The sequence below is a fragment of the Geotrypetes seraphini genome, chromosome 6, assembly GCF_902459505.1.
Source record: "Geotrypetes seraphini chromosome 6, aGeoSer1.1, whole genome shotgun sequence".
NCBI lineage: Eukaryota > Metazoa > Chordata > Amphibia > Gymnophiona > Dermophiidae > Geotrypetes > Geotrypetes seraphini.
Genome location: NC_047089.1, coordinates 205,103,669 through 205,123,781, shown reverse-complemented (window position 1 = coordinate 205,123,781; position 20,113 = coordinate 205,103,669). Strand labels below are relative to the sequence as shown.

The 20,113-nt window shown below is 42.6% G+C and overlaps 1 protein-coding gene across 3 annotated transcripts in view; it reads left to right on the top strand.

The window, feature by feature from the left end:
• The first annotated feature begins 2,907 nt into the window (after positions 1-2,907).
• RASSF2 (Ras association domain family member 2) overlaps positions 2,908-20,113 on the top strand; it is an 89,235-nt gene continuing 72,029 nt past the window's right edge. The window contains exon 1 of one of the 3 annotated variants that reach the window (XM_033949974.1): positions 2,908-3,045. The gene's annotated coding sequence lies outside the window, so the exon portion shown is untranslated. The other 2 variants (XM_033949973.1, XM_033949976.1) reach the window with 2 other exon arrangements.

Here is a 20,113-nt window from a genome sequence, read left to right as displayed (position 1 = left end):
AATGCTAAAAATTGGCACTTAACTGGCCTAAGTGCCAACTGCACTCCCAAAACAACCCCCTTTATCGTCAGTATCAGTTTAGGTGCCAACTGGGCATTTTTAGTGGCACTATTCTGTTACATGCTGCTGAAAATGCCTTGTTAGTCCTAGAGAAGTGATTGAAATGGCCAGTAGCCTCTTCTGGCCCTATACACTCTCCCTCCGTATCCACGGTGATTAGGGGCAGAGCCGGCCCGTGAATATTAAAAAACCGTGACTATTCGGGCCGGTTCTGCCCTTAACCCCAGCTTCCCCCGGCTATTTTAAGCCCTGTAAGCCCCCTCTTAAGCCTTACCTGGTGGTCTAGTGGGTTTTCGGGCAGGAGCAATCTTCCCAAGCTCCTGCCCCATGCAGATCACTCACAGGAAATGGCTGCCTTGAGCTCCTGTCGTCTCTCGAGACTTTGACAGGAGCTCAAGGCCGCCATTTCCTGTGAGCAATTTGCACAGGGCAGGAGGTGGGATGATCGCTCCTGCCCGAAAACCCGCTAGACCACCAGGTAAGGCTTAAGGTGTGTGTATTGGGGGGGGGGGGGGTAGCTTACAGGGCTTAAAATAGCCCGAACAATGAAAATGATTTTTTTGGCTTAAAATCGCGAATAATCTAAACCGTAGATACGGAAACCTTGAATATGGAGGGGGAAGTGTAAATCATTTTGAATATTGAGCCCTGAGTTTTAATGACACCTAAAAGCCATGCATTCCTTTCTAGCCTTATATTAATAAGGAGTGAAGGAAGTTGTAAATGCTCTCATTAACCATTCATATATAGAAGGGGTACATGATTCACCTGCAATGCCCTCAACACACTCATAAAGCCCTACTTCTCTGACACAAATAGATTTCAGGATATCTTAGCAATCAAGTTGTCCCTTGGTATTTTTCTTTTTATATTAGTATTTGGAAATCCTAATGTCCAGAGGTTGAATTAATAAACTAAATTATTCAACTTTAGTATTAAGAGGTGTACTTATCTATTTGGATTTAGCTCACATCTTTTTTAGTGATAGCTCAAAATGGGTTACATTCAGGTACACTTTGTATTTTCTTGTTCAGAACGGTTACATAGAAGTCCGCCTAACATCGGCCCCACTGCTGGAATCCCTGTCCAAGCTAACTCTAGCCTATCCTGATCCATCTTGCCACATACTGGATACATCCCAGAGATATCCATCTGGCATCAGCTTCACTGCTTAGACTGTCATTTAAGCACCACTCCTGCTCATCATAAATAAAGTTATAGCTCTTGGATCTGTCCTCTTTTATACAGGGATCCTTTGTGTCTAGCCCACACATTTTAGAAATCCATCATTGTTTTTGCCTCTATCACCTCTGCAGGGAGGAAATTCCAGGTATCCACCACCCTTTTCAGGAACAAGTATTTCCTAGTGTTCCTCCTGAGTCTAAGTAAACACCAAAAAGTCCAACAGGACAGAGAACCCATGGGTATAAAACAGTACAAAAGGAAGGACAATGAACTCCACTGAAGATCACTGATGTAAAACCAATTTCTGCTTGTGTCCTTTCAAGAAATAAACAAGTTGGTTTTACATCAGTGATCTTCAGTGGAGTGTTCATTGTTCGTTCCCACTTCCTTTTATACTGTTCCTCTTGAGTCTACCACCCTGCAATCTCTCATCTTATGTCCTTTAGTATTACTAGTTCTCTATCTCTGGAAGAGATTTGTTTCTAGATTAATGCCTTTTAAGTATTTAAATGCCTGTATCAGATCTTCTCTATCCCTTCTTCTAGAGCAGTGGTTCTTAACCTTGTTGGAGGTACTGAACTCCACCAGTTTCATATGCGTGTTCACCGAACCCTTCTTTATTTGAAAAATAAAAGATGATTTTTACAAATTCAAAACATAGGTATACAGTGAGGGAAAAATAATATCAATTTTGAAAACAAAAAAGTTCTCCTATATTTTGAATAATAATAACATAATAATGAAATTTACTGCAAATCAGTGTGACTTCTGCTGTTGATTGATAGATCAAGAAACCAAGTACATGATCAGTCTTGATCAAAATCACTGAATAACTGATAGATGATTGAATGTGACCGAAGCGCCATATGAGTCGGAGTGTGTTTTGACCTCCGCCAAACCCGTGAGACTTACTCACCGAACCCCTGGGGTTCGGTCGAACCCAGGTTAAGAACCACTGTTCTAGAGGGTATACATATTCAGGTTTTCAAGCCTCTTCTCATATGTCTCGGCATAATCCAGATATAATTTTCGTCACCCTCCTCTGGATTAGAGAATGACATGGGGAAAAAATGTGACCCTGTCCCTGCAAGCTTGGCCCCATCCTCACTCTGGCCCCATGAGCTCGGTTCCCGGCCCTAAACCATCTGATCCCATCCACATAGGGGGAGACTTAAAGAGAAAAGTGAGGGGCAGCTTGAGCGAGTGCAACCTCTCCCCTTGTTCTTGTGTTCTGGCACCTTTCCCTCTTAAAGCCTGCCCCATCCCATCATCTCTCAACTCTCCTGTCCTATCACCTATCTCCCCTCCACCCCCAGATCTGACATCTCTCCCTTTTAAGCTGGTCTGGGGGAGGGAGGAGAGAGACAACTATACCATCTTTTTCTCATTTTCCATTCTCTCTCTTTCTTTTAACCCCTACTCAATCAACATCGCAGTATCTCTCCTTTTTCTTCTCTCGAGCTTAACTTCTTCCCCTTATCGTCCTGGTATCTCTCTCTCAACCCCGTCCCCTCTCTTAATCTTATGCTCCTCGCAACCTTCTCTCTTGGTGCTGGTATCTCTCCCTCTCAAGTCTTCTCCTCTTATGCTAACTCTCCCCCCACCCCGTGCAGCAGCAATTTATATGGGTTACAACCAGCGCGCCTGAAGCCGGCGGGGTCGTCTTGTCCCGCCTACTCCGACGCAACTTCCTGTGTTGAGACGGGGGGGGGGGGGAGGCAGCAGAGGTAAACTTGCGGCGCAGCTGCAGGCAGTTTGTATAAAGCGCTGCTGCCGGTGACATCAAAGACGAGTCTGCAGGTAGGACCGGATGGGGTTTGAGGATGAGGGAACAGGAGCGATGCCGGACCGCGGGGTGGGGCGGTCCCCCTGTCCAAGATGTGTGACTTGGTGTCGCTGCAGATTTCAATTAGCAGCCTTCTTTTAACGGTCGTTTGGCAAAACCTGGGTATGGACAAAATGCATTGAGTATTTTTATTAGAGACGCAAAATGAGGCAAAAACTGAAGACTGCTAACGGGCTCTGCTGATCCAGTCCTAGTTCTGTGCCGTGGGCTCTGTGGACTTTACTTCTAGGGGATCCCTGTTTAATTCACAAAGAAAACTTATTTTATTTAACATATTTCAATAATGACATAATTGCTGGCATATCAGCTGTAATATGTTAAGTTTTAAACGCATGAATGCATTAAAAAATATATCATTGAAAATATATAAACGCAGCACAGATAAACAGAATTGAACTCTTTTTTTTGCTTTTACTTCGAGTTATTCAAACTTATTAGAGACTGTGACATGAAAGCTTTGTAATTAACTTTTCATTTACACCTTACACTTTATTTACCCTTTATAGGTCTCCTATTTTCATAAGGGGGGTAAAACCAGTACTGGATCTGTTTCTCCCAAAAATCAGCAGCCAGTTGGCAACCAAGATTCTTTAGAGCATTTAGCCTTAAAGTAGCAAGTATTAAAACAGCCCTTTGTGGTTTCTGTTGCAAGTGCAGGCTGTTCATTTCCTGACTGTCCCCTGTAAAGGCTTCACTTTTGTATTCCGCTACATGCAAAACATATATATATATACATATATATATATATATATATATATATATATATATATATATATATACAGTTTGAGAGACACTGTCCTACCATATACTGTTTTTTAATTGTGCCAGTGTTTGCACTGAATGTAGGTAAAAAGACAGAGTAAAGATGCACCAACATCTTTACTCTGTCTTTTTACCTACATTCAGTGCAAACATTGGCACAGTTAAAAAAACAGTATATGGTAGGTAGAAACATAGAAAGATGATGGCAGATAAGGGCTACAGCCCATCAAGTCTGCCCACACCATCGACCCTCCCTTTTAAGTCTAATGTCCCCTTCAAGTAGAGTAGTAATAATGCCATTCTACTGACCCGCTCTTTCAAGTCTATACCCTAGTGATCCTATCCTTTGGCTGACCCTCGTAGTGATCCTACATAGGTATCCCATTTATTCTTGAAGTCTGGGACGCTGTGTGCCTCTATCACCTGCATTGGAAGCTTGTTCCAATGCTCAATCACTCTCTCCGTGAAGAAGTACTTCCTGGCGTCTCCACGAAACTTCCCTCCCCTGAGTTTGAGCGGTTGACCTCTTGTGGTCGAGGGTCCCTTCAGGAGAAAGATATCATCTTCCACCTCAACCCATCCCGTGATGTACTTAAATGTCTCAATCATGTCTCCCCTCTCCCTACGCTCCTCGAGAGAGTAGAGCTGCAACTTGCTCAGTCTTTCCTCGTACGGGAGACCCTTTAGCCCCGAGACCATCCTGGTGGCCATCCGCTGAACCGATTCAACTCTGAGCACATCTTTGCAGTAATGTGGCCTCCAAAATTGCACACAGTATTCTAGATGAGGTCTCACCATGGCTCTGTACAATGGCATCATGACTTCAGGCTTCCTGCTGACGAAGCTTCTCCTGATACAACCTATCATCTGCCGCGCTTTAGATGAAGCCTTCTCCACTTGAGTGGCAGCTTTCATATCAGCACTGATGATTACTCCTAAGTCTCGTTCTGCCGTAGTTCTGGTTAAAGTTTCTCCATTCAGGGTGTAAGTTCTGCAAGGATTTCTGTTTCCGAGATGCATGACCTTACATTTTTTGGCGTTGAAGCCCAGCTGCCAGATCGAGGACCAGCTTTCTAAAGTACGCAGGTCTTGCTCCATAGCATCTTTTAGATTATAGTCGTTTACTATATTGCATAGTTTGGCATCATCAGCGAATAAGGTTACCTTGTCTTGAAGCCCTTGAGTCAGATCCCCAATGAATATGTTGAAGAGGAGAGGGCCCAGGACTGAACCCTGTGGCACTCCGCTAGTCACTTCCAACATTTTAGAGAGGGTACCATTAACCACCACCCTCTGAAGTCTGCCACTCAGCCAATCTTTGACCCATGTAGTTAGAGTCTCTCCCAACCCCATCGATTTCATCTTGTTCAGCAGCCTGCGGTGTGGGACGCTGTCAAACACTTTGCTGAAGTCCAGGTACATGACGTCCAAGGACTCGCCTGAGTCCAGTCTTTTTGTTACCTCTCTCAGTGTCTCTCAAACTGTGTGCCCCGAAGAGATTCAAGAATTGTAACTTTATTTCAAAAATTCCCTTCATAAGTATACACTAGAATAGATGACATGTACATTATATACACAAGAGTCTGCCAATGTTATGAGCATCTGTGTGCGTAAGGATATAACCACCCAGACAAACATCATTCTTTGATATGATTGTCCTTGGAAACTAACTGCAAGTACACTTCTCCCTCTGTATTCGCGGTGATTGGGAGGACGAACAGACCCGCGAATAAAGAAAAACTGCGAATAACTAAAAAGCTCAATACATGGAAGTATAACTTTTGTCAGTTACACATAAAGGCATTATCTACTCCAACCGAACTAACTGCATACTCTAAGCACAAGCCAAAAACAATAAATAACTGGCAGGACTGAGAAACTTTTGCATCTATTTATTATTCATAACAACCAACACAAACCTCGCCTCAGAACTCGCCACTTTCTCCGACCTGCCACTTTTACGATTCCCTTCCATTCAAGGCAGCCTGATCGCATTGACCAATGAAGATGGAGAGCTCCACAAACAGCATATTTGAACCAATCAGCAGAGGAAGAACGCATAAGGAGGAGGCACTAGATTTCTAACTGAACAGATTTCTCGGCTGTTAATGGGCTCGAGACAAATCTGAGCCAATGGGGAGCAGGAACAATTCAGAAAAAAAAGAGTTAAACTGCTGACAAGGATGGTTCAAACAAGACTGGGCAAAAGCTTTGCATGACGTACAGCATGAGCCAATAGTAAGCAGCAATTTTCTCTGAAGGAAGTGCTGGGAAAAATGCGCCCAAATTTTTATCGGTACAGCGCTGGATATAATTTTAGGGGAGGAGCCAGCATGCCAAAAATCGTGAATAAGCGAAATCGCGAGTGCTGAAACCGCAAATACGGAGGGAGAAGTGTAATTTTATTTTTTATGCAGTAGTTATTCTAACTTGAGCAACAAAGCAAGCACAGATTTGTTACCATCTGGATCTTCTTATCTTTGCACACGTGGATTTTTTTGCTCTGGCAGAAATTAAATAATAATGCTTGCGTGCCCACTATCGAGCTGCATTTTGAGTTAATTGCACTTAAAAACAAGCATCCATTGCATTGATTAGCAATTCTATCTACTTTAGTTTCACAGTTGTTACAATTACCCATATATAGTTTAAAGAACTTTAAATAAATAACTCTCAAATTTAATTTTTTGTTGGTTTCACAATTTTATAATTTCAATTATAATGTGCTGTAAGAAACATTTGCTCCAGTTTAGTGTGTTAAAGCTAAAAAAGTTTTTGAGAGAGAGACTGTGCTAGGATCTCATGCTTTGTTTAGAAGTGGAATGGTGCTACAGGCTTGGTCTGGCTTTGTCAATCAGCAATCTGCTGCCGTATTTGCAAAAAGTAAACTTAGAAAGAATATCACTTAATTCAGTATAGCATCTGTGGTCGTTTAAAATTATGTGTTCCTTGATAGGGTGAAAGTACATATCTATCTATATAACATATTTACTATTATGTGAAACTTTTTCCTCCTGATTTTGAATTCACTACAGACAGTGAAAGTTGTAATAGTTTTAATTTAATAAAAAATGAAAAAGTATTGCTTATTGAAGCCTGAACCTCAGTTTATAATGGCAGCAACACTTGGCCTACAATTTAATAGTCATGTGCCAAATTTTTTTCTGATTTTTCATTTTTGAACTGGTTAACTTTACCATGTTTATTTATATGACCTTGAAAATCAGTTGGGTTTGCTTTGAAAATAGTTCATGGTAATTGTCACTTATCAGCCTCTTTTTGACAAGAGGGTTATTTATTAAGCTTTAGCTACTTCGTCATTTCTTGAAGTGATGATTCAATTGTAAGCCAAATATTTAAAGCTTTCATCAGTGGAGGTACTTACTGGCTTCAATGAATGTGTGCTTAGTTCTGTTGAATTATCTGTCTTATGATTATATAAAACTAATTTGGTTTGAGATCTCATTAACAGTAACACAACTGCTCTTCACTAATCCAATCAGGAGTTTATATGCCACAACAGCACTGAAACCTAGAATTCCAAAAGGCAGCAATATAAATATAGCAATTCAGCCCAGAAAACAACAAACTGAATGGCTATCAACTTTGTTGCATTTAGAGAACAGAGACAGACATTCACTAAGGATGACAGATTAGAAATAGAAACAGCTCAAGTTTTTGCAAGAGTTTAAAGCTCCCTCAATTGTTCCTCTTGACCCTGAAGAAAATTTCTTTTTGAAACCTGCTTGTCGGGAGAGGTTGCATTGATGAAATCTGAAAATCTACTTCAAGCTGTCTTTAAAAATAACAAAAGTTAAAATGATAAAATGAAGAAATAATGAAAGAGTGAAGCTAGGAGCTGTTTTAAAATAATTTCAGTAAAAGATTGGATTGACAAAGACTTTAGTAGCTAGTAGTATGAAATGCCTAGTTACACTCTGAAGGTCCATGCAAAAAAATCTCTTTCATATGTGTGACCGCTAGACAATGAGCGGGTAACACATAGCTCTATATAAATAGATACAATAAGGTTTCAGTATTAATATTTAGTGCTTGTTATATGTGGATAGATTAGAAATAGAAGCATGCAGGAAAAAATAGAACTGGCAACCCCAAGAAATATTGTAACTAGGAACGTTTGAGTTTTGACCACCTTGAGTCTTCTGTCAATCAATAGAAGCATAGACATTACTATTCTCCCTCTTCCAAACTTGCCACAGGACAGACTCCCATCTCAGAATGGCGCTAACATTCTCCCTCCCCCTTCCCTGGATAGACCCCACCACCACCTATCTCCACAAAGATGAGCTCCAGCAGTTTCTCCCTTTCCCTTTGACTAGAGGTGCTTCATATATTTCCCTTTTATTTCTGTGAGGTCTGTTTAACCCCCAGTTTGTTGTTTTACCAGATCCCACATTACAGAATTCGACAGACTGCTAAGACCATCACCCAGTGGGTGGCACTTTTCAGCTTCAGTCTGACTTGGATCAAAACCTACCATACCTGTAGCCTTCTGATCCCTGTCTGCTGGTAGGGAGACAAAAGCAGAAAAGCCTTCAAGTTGGCCTTCTCATGTGTTCCTTCCCTGTCTTCCCCTCCCTCTCATCTTCCTGATCATTTAACCTCTGCTTATCCTCATTTTTTGCCCCTATTCATGCATTTTCTAACCCTTCCAGGTTTTTTACACAGTTCCTCTATCCCTCCCCACTGTACTGGGTTTCCATGAATTCCCTCATCTTCCCCAAAATCCCTAGCATAACGCTTCCACGTCCCCCTGCATTTCGCCCTCTGTACCTTCCACAGTATGTGCTCTTTCCCCATTTTTCCTCACTTTCCTCTCTTCATAATATTCACTAGATCGGCACTTCTTCCTGTTTATTTTACGAGATCTGCAAGAGGAATTGTCAGCCATTAAGTTTTGATCTTGTGAGATAAGCAACGGGAAGTGCCAGTTCTCAAGTTTTGAACATGCCTAAATTGCATTCAAAGATGTGGAAGTGTATTTGCAGGAGGGATTATCAGTTTATTCTCTGAGCAGATTAGGTTGGGGCAGCAAAGGTAGGGAGATCATCTTGGCAAAAGAGGAAGGGTTGCTAATTCAACCCTAGGTACAGGGCACAGAGAAGAGGAACAGGAATAAGACTGTATACCACACTGAGATTGAATGGTGGTGTGTGATGTCTGAGTTGGAGTGAGAGAGAGCATATGAAAGCAAGAGTTTCCCCACAAAGGTGAGACTAAGGGCTCCTTTTACAAAGCCGCGTTAGTGGTTTTAACGCATTCAGCTTTTTAGCGCATGCTAGACCCGAGCTACGCGGCTAGAACTAACACCAGCTCAATACTGGCATTAGCGTTTAGCGCACGCTATTACATGCATTAAACCGCTAAAGCGGCTTTGTAAAAGGAGCCCTAAATGTCTTTCAAGCCTATTATCCTTCTCCTGACAGTAACTAATCCAGGTAGGCTCAAAAAGAACCGATATTCCTGATAGTGTGTGGTGCCTGTGGCCTCAGCCATTTAGAATTTGCCAGATTATCTCCCTGTATCTCAGTTCACCCATATTTCCACTTGGGGAAATCGTATTTCCAGTGCAATAGGTAAGACATTCTAGACAAGTGGGTAGTGTCCCCATGGCCACATACCATCTGCAGAAGGAATCCAGTTCAGATTTTTCTCTGTACCTCACTGAGCTCCTTGGCTCCACCTACAGTTTTTCTTTCTGTATGCTTGCCTGCAGGAGTGTGTTTGTTCTGCTCTTCACATTTTAAAATTTTATTCAGTGTTTTTAGCCCTTTTTTTTCAGGATTTTTGTGCTTGGAACACACAGACTTATGTCTTTAGCTGACAGGCCAATCCCAGTGAGTACCTGTTAGCCAGCCTGCTTAGTTTTCTTTGGAGCTTAGGGCACTGAAGTTGTCTCACTTATTGTTAAGCAGGATTCGAGCACAGGCAGTTAGGCACCGTTAGGAGGATTGGCAGTGTCTTTTTGTCTTCTCACTTCTGCCCATCCCAGTGCGTGCCTGTCAGTCCGCAGGGGTGTAGGTGCAGTCAGACATAGGGTTTGACCAGCAGCCCAAAGATCAGTGTTGCAGAGACATTCCCAGCATGAGGTAGTGATTCTTTGATCCAAGTACTGCACCACAGATCCGCAAACAGCCTGTGAGGTGAATTGGAGGAGGTCTGAAAAGTGGGGGTTTCAAGGTTTCTGCATGTTCCTCCACTTGGAAAATCCTAAAATCGCCATTTTAAAAACTTTACTAAGTGTGAAAAAATCACGATTTTGGCGTGGATTTCTTAGCAGTGGCCATCTTGGATTTTTAGCAATCTCTTTTTATTTTTTTTAGCTCCCTGCTTTTCCAAAACTGCAATTTTTGCCTCAAATCATGTTGGGATAGAGTAATTAGACTCTCCTAATGTGAATTCTTTCCAGGATTGTGCATATTAGGTGCTTCAGGAGTGTTATTGTGCCAAGTACCACGTAGCGCAGCTGGGAGGTGAAGCAGCACAAAATTTAGCCTCTCCCTTTGTCAAGCAGGTGATATAACGCTCAGCTAGCCTGGTGGGTAGCCTTCTGTATTTTTGGGGTTCGGCACGGCTGCTAGTTCCTTGCGCATGGCTGCAGTCCCCCTGCAGAGGGGTGGGCTTGTTTGCTGTGGGAGAGAGTGAGCATCTCTCTCTCTGCAAGGAGGGGAAGTATTTGTTTGTGGCGGGAGAGAATAGGCATCTCTCCCACTGCTGGGGGTGGGGGGGGGGGAGGGGGTCACTTCAAAACAGTTTTTCTAGCAGTCTCTGACACTGCCAGGCCGGGGTTTAAAACAGTGCTGTGACTGTACCGCACCCCTGAACCAGTCGCTTATTTTTGTCGCCAAAAGCTGGCACTACTTTTAGAACATAAGAATTGCCGCTGCTGGGTCAGACCCATTGTGCCCAGCAGTCTGCTCACGCAGCGGCCCTCATTTCAATGCTGAAGAGCCCATTTGTATGTCAGTGTCAGAGACTGCTAGAAACCTCACTAAAAACAGAGATAAGCTGTTTTGATAATTTGTTGCTATAATGCATGCAGGCTAAACCGTCAGAAAACAATTTAGCGACGGCGTTAAAATTTTGAGAATTTGGGCCTGAGTGAAGAAAAGGGCTCTGAACGCCCACTCCTCTCCCCCTTGCTTAGTCCAGGTGATTTCTTAAAGGGCCATTGACTTTCTAGCCTGTGCTCTCTCCTCTGATCTCTTAAAGGGCCAGACTTAAAAGGCACAGCACAAGTTGGTTTCTTTTCTCTGTGCTGCACTGTTTCAGCACTAGGCTTGGACACAGGGCTAGGGCAATCTGGCTCAAACATTTCAACATAAGGGGAGCACAACGCAGGGTCTCTGCCACAATATATACACAAATACTGTACAGTACATACAGATTCTTACATTATCTGAGTTACATACAAATTTGACTTGAGAACGGTTTCAAAAATGGAACTTGTTCTTAACCCGGGGACTGCCTGTATACTGCAGTATTTTTAGTGGTATTTTTGTGGTTATGGGTCCCTTGGTGAGCCAGAACATTCTTCATTGTGTATGTGTGAGGATATAAAGATTTCCCTGATACAGGGAGCAGGGGTGGGGTGGGATATTTTATATCTTCATGGCCTTCTAGTCTGATGAGCTGTGAGTATATTGGGCCCTGAAAAAATAGGGTTCCTAGAAAATACTTTGAACATTTGGTATTCCTTCACTTCTTTGACAATTGACTAAAGTTTTTAATAGGGTATGAGATGAGAGCCATGTTTTTAGGAAACTGTTTTCTGTATCTCTGATCCTTGTTTAAAATCGAGACAAAATAAATAGTCTTTAAACTGTTGCCACATAAAGTTGTGAGGTTTATATAGGATATAATTACATACTAGCCTTTACAATTAACACAGTGAGCTCAGCCTCTTTAGCTCTAACAAACTGCATATCCTTGACGGTAGGGTTGAAAAGAGGTAGATATTGTGATTTCAGACCGCATCATTTGACCATGCACTGCCATCCTTTGAACTATAAGTACAGTAGTAACTAATGGCAGAGTTAGCTTGAACAGTCCTGGCTGATGTCACAGGAAGCTTTGGTCTCTCTAAAACTTCAGCTGGGTGTACGGTAACAAAGGATTTGAGCATTAGCTACTCAGACATAGTAAAATATCTCATTTTAGTGCAGTAATATTTGCTGTGGAAGTGGTTAAACTATTGTACTTCCAAATTGCACATATAATTGTGTGTTGGTTCAGCTGGGAACATTGCACGTTCTGGCCACAGCTAGGCAAAACAAATCCACCTACGTCCCCTGCCCCTCAACATGCCTCTCATTCCCAACAACCAATAGTTACTCTTTGTGACTCTATACAGCGCTGCATATGTCTGGTAGCCCTACAGAAATAATTAATAGTAGTAGCGGCGGGAGAGTATGCCAAAGAGTGAGTATCACACAGAAGAAAGCTGCATGGTGAGTGGACATAAGACGCAAACAGAGGAAAGACATTGAGGCTTCCACCCTCATTACCTACTAAAGGTTTCCCTGGTGCCTAGTGGTTAGGCAGGAGTGATCCTCAGTCACTCCTATTCCTTTGGTTGATCCCTAGTGGTAGTCTCATGGTACTACTGCTAAGTCAGAGCTGTGTTATTCAATTTGCATAATGAAACTAAACTAAACCTTAAGTTTATATACCGCATCATCTCCACGGATGTTGTGGAGCTCGGCACGGTTTACAAGAACTTAAAATATAGGAAGAGAAGAAAAAAAAAAAAAAAGGTTTACATGAACTTATATATAGAAGAGAAGAGTAAGGGGGGATAGAATTACATTTTAGTGAAAAGCCAGGTTTTCAGTTGCTTGTGGAATAATTGGAGGGAGCCCAAGTTCCGCAGTGGGGTAGTAAGGTCATTCCAAAGACCTGTGATTCTGAAGAGAAGGGATTTTCCCAGTTTGCCTGCATAGCGAATACCGTGTAGAGAGGGGAAGGATAATTTATACCTTTAGGTGGGTCTGGTAGATTCAGGACTCGAGGAGTTATAAGATAATGAAGTGTTTTGTATCTTATTACTTAGCTCTTGTTGTATTACCAGAACAAGCACTGAGGATAAATAGTGAATAATTTAACTATTTAGCATACATTATATGTCCAAAGTCATACATTATTCTTGTAAGCACACTAAATAATTTAATATCTATATACTGCTTTTACCAGGTGGCCCTAGTTTAAGGTGATTTATGTTTATTGGCATTTGATAAACTGCCCTCTCTTGGAGAAGTTCAGAGTGGTGTGCAATTGTTTTTTAATCAGGTAATCAAGTATCTGTCCCAGTGGGCTCATAATAGCCATCTATATAATAAAACCGTAGGCGACGCATGCGCAGTCTTATCGGCGTGCTTCCGTGATCCATATGTCCGTGGCCGCCAAGACTGCAGCATGCCCCGCGCTTACTACGGCCCCACGCGAAGCTGACAAATTCCAACTACCCCCTCCTCTCCCGCAACAACCACTACCGCTCATACACTCCTGCAGGAAAAAAAAACTCACTGCTTGCTCACACATTCAAAACAAAATTGACTACGGCGCTGCAGAAGTCAGCTCTTTGCAACGGCCCCACACTCGCGGTCTCGCTGGGGTTTTTCGCGGTGGCGGCTCCTCTTGCGTCCGGCCCTGTGTACTTACTAGACTCCCCCCTTCCCGCAAAAAACGTTACCGCTCCTGTTCAAAGCGGCCTGCTGAGGTTCGCGGCCGGCTGTAACGAACCTCGCAGGCCGCTCTCCACATGGTAGCACGTTCCCTCTGACGTAATCGCGTCTGAGGGAACATGCTACCAAGTTGGAGAGCGGCCTGCGAGGTTCGTTACAGCCGGCCGCGAACCTCAGCAGGCCGCTTTGAACAGGAGGAACTGCCACCACGGGGATCGTGAGAAGAGCCGCCGAAAAAAAAACCTTCAGCCACAGCAGGCCAGCACGCTGGAAAGGAAGTGGGAGGGGCCGAACGGAGCAGGGCAGCTCACGGTAAGAGAAGGGAATGGGGTGTGGGGGAAAATGCTTCTACTGCTTCAGCAGGGACCTGGAGGGGAAGGGAAATACCGCTGCTGCTTCTGCAAAGGAAAGTGGGGGAGGGGGGGAAGAGAAGGGAATGGGGTGGTGGTGGGGGGAAATGCTGCTACTACTACACAGGGATTTGGAGGGGAAGGGAAATATCACTGCTGCTTCTGCAAAGGAAAGTGGGGGGGGGGAGGGGAGAGACAGAAAAAAATACAGACAGACAAAGGAGGCTAGGGAAAAATTGCAGGAGGGAGAGAGACAGAAAGAAAGGAAGAAAGAGACAGGAGCAGGGAGAGAGACATAAATAAAGACAGACAGCCAGTCATATATTCTAGGACCCCGTTAATGTAACGGGCTTAAACACTAGTCATTAAATAAATACAAAATAAACTTAAAGACTATGGGCTCCTTTTATCAAGCCGCGCTAGCAGGGTTAGCGCGTCGGACATTTCATCACGCGCTAACCCCCGCGGCCGGCTAGAAAACTAACGCCTGCTCAGTGCAGGCGTTAGCGGCTAGCGCAGCAGGTGGTTTAACGCGCGTTAAACCCCTACCGCAGCGTGATAAAAGGACCTCTATATCAATGAGCATACACTAAAATACTAAAAATACAAAGAAAAATCTAAAATTCAGTTTTATCAAATGTTAACTAAAAACACCTCTTTATATTCTGCTTTTGTTCTTCTGAAAGAAAAAATATATGCATTTGATTCCATAGATGATTTATTAAGTGTAGTGGATTCTTCTGGTTGGACAGGAAGGTTGTCAGAGGGGTTGTTGAGTACTGCTACTATTTATTTCTATAGCGCTACCAGACGTGCATAGCGCTGTCTGTACATTAAACACGCAAGAGACGGTCCCTGCTCAAAAGAGCTTGCAATCTAATTATGACAATGGAGGATTGGATGGAACAGGGGAGGAGAAGGGCATGACTTGTTCTGGTGCCTCACAGTACAGTCAATAGCATACATGACATGTCGGGGGGGACAGGGACCATCCTGACCTGAAAGATCACATGGTGATTGAGGTTGGCAAGTGGAATCTTTTTTGCCATTAACACTGAATTACATAAGAACATAAGAATAGCCTTACTGGGTCAGACCAATTGTCCATCAAGCCCAGTAGCCCATTCTCATGGTGGCCAATCCAGGTCACTAGTACCGGGCCAAAACCCAAGGAGTCGCAATATTCCATGCTACCAATCCAGGGCAAGCAGTTGCTTCCCCTATGTCTTTCTATATTGCTACTAATGCCTGGGTATTACCATATATCTACATTTATCCTACATATTTATAGATTACTATATTTACCCTATATCTTCCTTTATCTTACATAGTTATACCATACATACTCATACATTCATTTTATATATACATACATTACATTTTTATTATCTGTGGGGTTTTTTTTTATCATATACCCTACTTTTTGTGAAATTTTCCTGTGTACCTCCTGTCGTGTTCCAAGTGGGGGTTAGGTTGTTATTTCCTTCTCACTGCTACTCCCTCTGAATTATTAGTTAAAGTGGTCTGTGAAAAGGATGGTCTTTATTCCTTTCTTGAACTTTCTGGTTTCCTTTTCTAGTCTTAATTCCTTCAGAAGGGAGTTTCACCATATTGGAGCCATCACTGAGAACATTCTTGTTCCGATACTTTTTTGTATTTAATGTCTCTGAAGGAGGGTATAAAATGAATTTTTTGGACCAGTGAGTAACCAGTGGAAGGTGTGGCTCACTGGTAGAGCTCCTGCCTCCGCTCCCAGAGGTTGTGAGATCAAATCCCAGTGCTGTTCCTTGTGACCCTGGCAAGTCGCTCAATCGTCCAATGCCCACTGCTTTGAATGCCAAGCTACAAAGTGGTGGTATCCAGGCTGACTAATTCTTTGAACTTTCATTGGTAAGCAGATGTTATGGTTACATAATTGACTTTTTTTTTTTTTTTTTAACAAATGTGGGGGTGTGGGGTGCTAGGCTTGAGGGTTAAGTACACAAGTTTTTCTGGTAATGATTGCAAACAAGAAGCAGTAACACAAGTATAAGGTGGCAGTCATCACCCAGGCAATCTTGGTGTTGAACATCTTGCATAATTTCTGAGCAGCAGCAGTACCAGAAAGAGGAAGGGCATGATAAGACTTAAGAGGAAGTGGCTTTGTCTGGAACACGTGTGTTAGAGCAGAAGCAGTTTCAAAACTGTCAGAATTAGCATAAAACTTATAAACAGGAAGCCATTGATAAAAGAATAGGCTGCAGTACTGATGGGGGGGGGGGGGAGGCAGAGAGTCCTTGCATCTTACATTATTTGAAGGGGGGGTGGGCAAGGGCCCAGGGTACTTTTCTTTAAGCATTGTCTTCTCTATGCAGTTCTCAGGTACCTTATTACAGCCTTAAATTTAAAGTGACGGAGTAGGTTTCTTCTCCACCTCACTCCTACCCAGTTTTTATTTTAATACCAAGTTTTAAATGTAATACACAACAGGCAGATTCTCAAATCTCCCTGCCCCCACCCCCTTGGTATATCTGGCTTTCCATTGAATGCAGTGGGTTGGGAGCTGGAGAATAAATCAAGATCTGAGTGGTCCTGTGCTGCTGAATGAGAGCCAGCTGCTCAGTCTACCCATCCAGCTCTCCTTGATAACGCCTGCTTTGTGATGTGGAGTGGGCCACTGGGAATCTTACTGAGGATTAACTACTTTCAGGTAAGAATTTGTGTGTGGGGTTTTTTTCCCTGAATAATAAGCTTATATGGATTTGTGGTATTTGGTTTTGCATAGATTGTTTGAAAATTACTGATCTATTAAAAGTTATTCTTTGTTTAAATAACCTGAAGTTGGTCAGAAACTAGTTCCTCGGGACCTGCATTGGGATGGATTCAAGTAAAAACTGACTTACTGTAGTATTATGAGAAGGAATAATGATAACAGATGAGGACTACAAAGCTTTTCTAGTCTGCTCAGTTTCATTTCTGGGACAGTAAATAGACCTCAGTTGATCTCTAGATTTCTTTTCTTCTGGGTTTTTTTTGTTTTTTTTTTTTGTGCATCAAGGGATCTCTTATGTTTATCCTATGAACAGGCACATGGTGAAAGAAATTACTTTTAAATGTGACCTCTCTTGAAATTCTTCCTTTGTTTAAACCATTTGTTTCCTAAATGGGATAGGAATGCAAACAGAAAATGCTGAAGAGGAGGTGAGAGGACTGACATGAATTGTTTGACTTCTGTGTGGCAACTATTTCCAGAATTACAGATTTCCACAGTGGCGTCCTGCGTATATTTTTGAATATGACGGAGCAGGACAAGTGTATTCTGTCACATGGTCAATCTTGAGTTTTCAGTACTTAAATCTTAGCATATGGTACTATTTGTCTACATTTCGCAGCAAAGAATTTCAGTATAAGCAGCAGAATTGTTTTAGAATAGAAAAAGGAAACAATTCTCTGGTAGATAGGGTTGGACAAAGAGCAATGGAATGTATCTCTTCTTCATTTAACATTTTGCATGACGTACGACTTTCAGAAATACAGATAAGCCCTGAGATTTCTGCCTGGGTTGAGCTCCTAGAGGGACTTGTATTGTACATGCAGTCTGGGTTTACTCCAGCGCTCCCCCATCCTCATCTCCTCTCTCATTCCCACATCCATCACTTAGTCCTCCACAATTGCGACTGACATGCATGCTCTCTTTTTTTCTCTCTCTCTCTCTCTTAAGCACAAAAGTTCTGGCCCCATAGTTTTTATCAGCTCTGAGCTCCCTGGCATGCTTTTCATTTGGAAGACTGGCTGATCACCAGCTAGTGCATTCATCTGGTAAAGTGGTTGCTCCTGCTCTCATGCTGGGCCACTAGTAAAGTTTTCTCTTGGAGGTGTGGCGGCTCTTGTTCGGTACCACTTTGTCCAGAATTTTTCACATATGTTTGTTACAACAGTGCCAGAAACCGCACCTACCAAATCTGTTGTGTGTTTTGGGTCATTTGGTTAAATTGGTCTCATTTTGTAGGAAAGAAGCAGTGATGTGTAAGTTGGCCTGCATTAGTACTGTCCACAGTTGCTCAGTTAAAAACTTGACAAAAGCATCCAAGGTTCAGCATTTTAGAGTACACTAGATTGTTTCTATAAAACATGTTCAAAGAAGAGCGAGCAAGATGATAAAGGGGATGGAACTCCTCTTGTATGAGGAAAGACTAAAAAGGTTAGGCCTCTTCAGCTTGGAAAAGAGAAGACTAAGGGGAGATATGATTGAAGTCTCCAAAATCCTGAATGGAGTAAAATGGGTACAAGTGGATCGATTTTTTCACTCCATCAAAAATTACAAAGACAAGGGGACACTCAAAGTTACAGGGAAATACTTTTAAAACCAATAGGAAGAAATACTTTTTCACTCTGAGAATAGTTAAGCTCTGGAACGCATTGCCAGAGGTTGTGGTAAAAGTGGATAGCATAGTTGGTTTTAAGAAAGGTTTGGACAAATTCCTGGAGGAAAGTCCATAGTCTGTTATTAAAACATGGGGGAAGCCTCTGCTTGCCCTGGATCGGTAGCATGGAATATTGCTACTCTTTGGATTTTGCCCAGGTACTAGTGACCTGGATTGGCCACCGTGAGAATGGGCTACTGGGCTTGATGGACCGTTGGCCTGACTCAGTAAGGCTATTCTTATGTTCTTATGTACTTTGCCTTTCCTGGCCAGAAAAATCAATTTGAGGGGAAAAGTAATTTCTTCATGCATTAGGGGTTATGTTGCTTCTATATTGAATTATTTTTTTGCTGGCAGATCCTTTCTTTAGTGTGTGTGTGTATATGTGTATGTGTTCATTTCCATACAGCAGAGAAACAAAGTTCTAGTGGTTGCCTCTTCTACCCACTGCTTATTTCCACCTAAGTAAACTTGTAGGAAAGATAATGAAAAGTGACGGCAATTAGGGAAGGAGGAGAGGCAATGGGGAAGATACTAGAATTGAGATGTGATTTGACTTTGTGAAGCTGAAAGCTTTTGGACAGGGGCATAATAATTCCCTAGCTTGAAGTTTGTATAGCGGTTGATAGCAATTCATCTTGCTATGTGTTTTTTTCTTTGCAGGGCAGTGTATTGGTGTTCTGGGTTGCTATAGTTTCTTTGCTGCCGTTTCACAGGTGGATTGTGTTTTTTAGAAACATAGAAACATGATAGCAGATAAAGGCCAAATGGCCCATCCAGTCTGTCCTTCCACACCATTCATTATCTCCTCTTCTCCTTAAGACATCCCACTTGCCTGTCCCATGCTATCTTGAATTCAGATACGGTCTTCATCTCCACTGCCTCTATCGGGAGACTATTCTACACATCTACTACCCTTTCTGTAAAGAAGTATTTTCTTACATTATTCCTGAGCCTATCACATCTTAACTTCATCCTATGCCTTCTCCTTCTGGAGTTTTCCTTCATTTAAAAAGACTCTCCTCCTGTACATTAACACCATGGAGATATTTAAACGTCATATCCCCTCTCTCCCATCTTTCTTCAAGAGTATACTTATTAAGCTCTCAAGTCTGTCCCCGTATGATATATTACAAAGGCCACTAACCAATTTTGTAACAGCCCTCTGGACCAACCCCATCTTATTTACATCTCTTTGAAGGTGCGGTCTCCAAAATTGCACACAGTATTCCAAATGGGCCTCACTAGAGGCTTTATACAATGGCATTATCGCCTCCCTTTTCCTACTGACCATTCCTCTCCTTATGCACCCAAGCATCTTCCTAGCTTTGACCGTCACCTTTTCTACCTGTTTTGCCACCCTGAGATCATCAGACACAATCCACCCCTAAGTCCCACTCTTCTTCCATGGGCGGCCATTTTTCACCTCGTATACTATACCGTTCTCCTGAATTTTTGCAGCCCAATTGCATGACCCTGAATTTTTTTAGCATTATATCTTAGTTGCCAATTGCCTGACCATTCTTCAAGCTCTGCCAGATCCCGCCTATGTTATCTATGCCCTCCTGGGGTGTCTATTGAAAAAGACAAACTTTGCCAGACAGTCCTTCTGCAATATCCCTTGCCTCCCCCCTAAAGGCATAGTTTGGAGGGTGTTAATGTTTGAATTATCCTGCCTCTCCCTATTCCTCCCCATCCCAGTGATCGATAGAAGGAATGTTGAGAATCCTTCTTGTATCTTTGCCACTGCTGTAAGCAAGTTCAAGATTTGTGCCAGCTCTTCTTCTGTTAAATAGAGCCGGC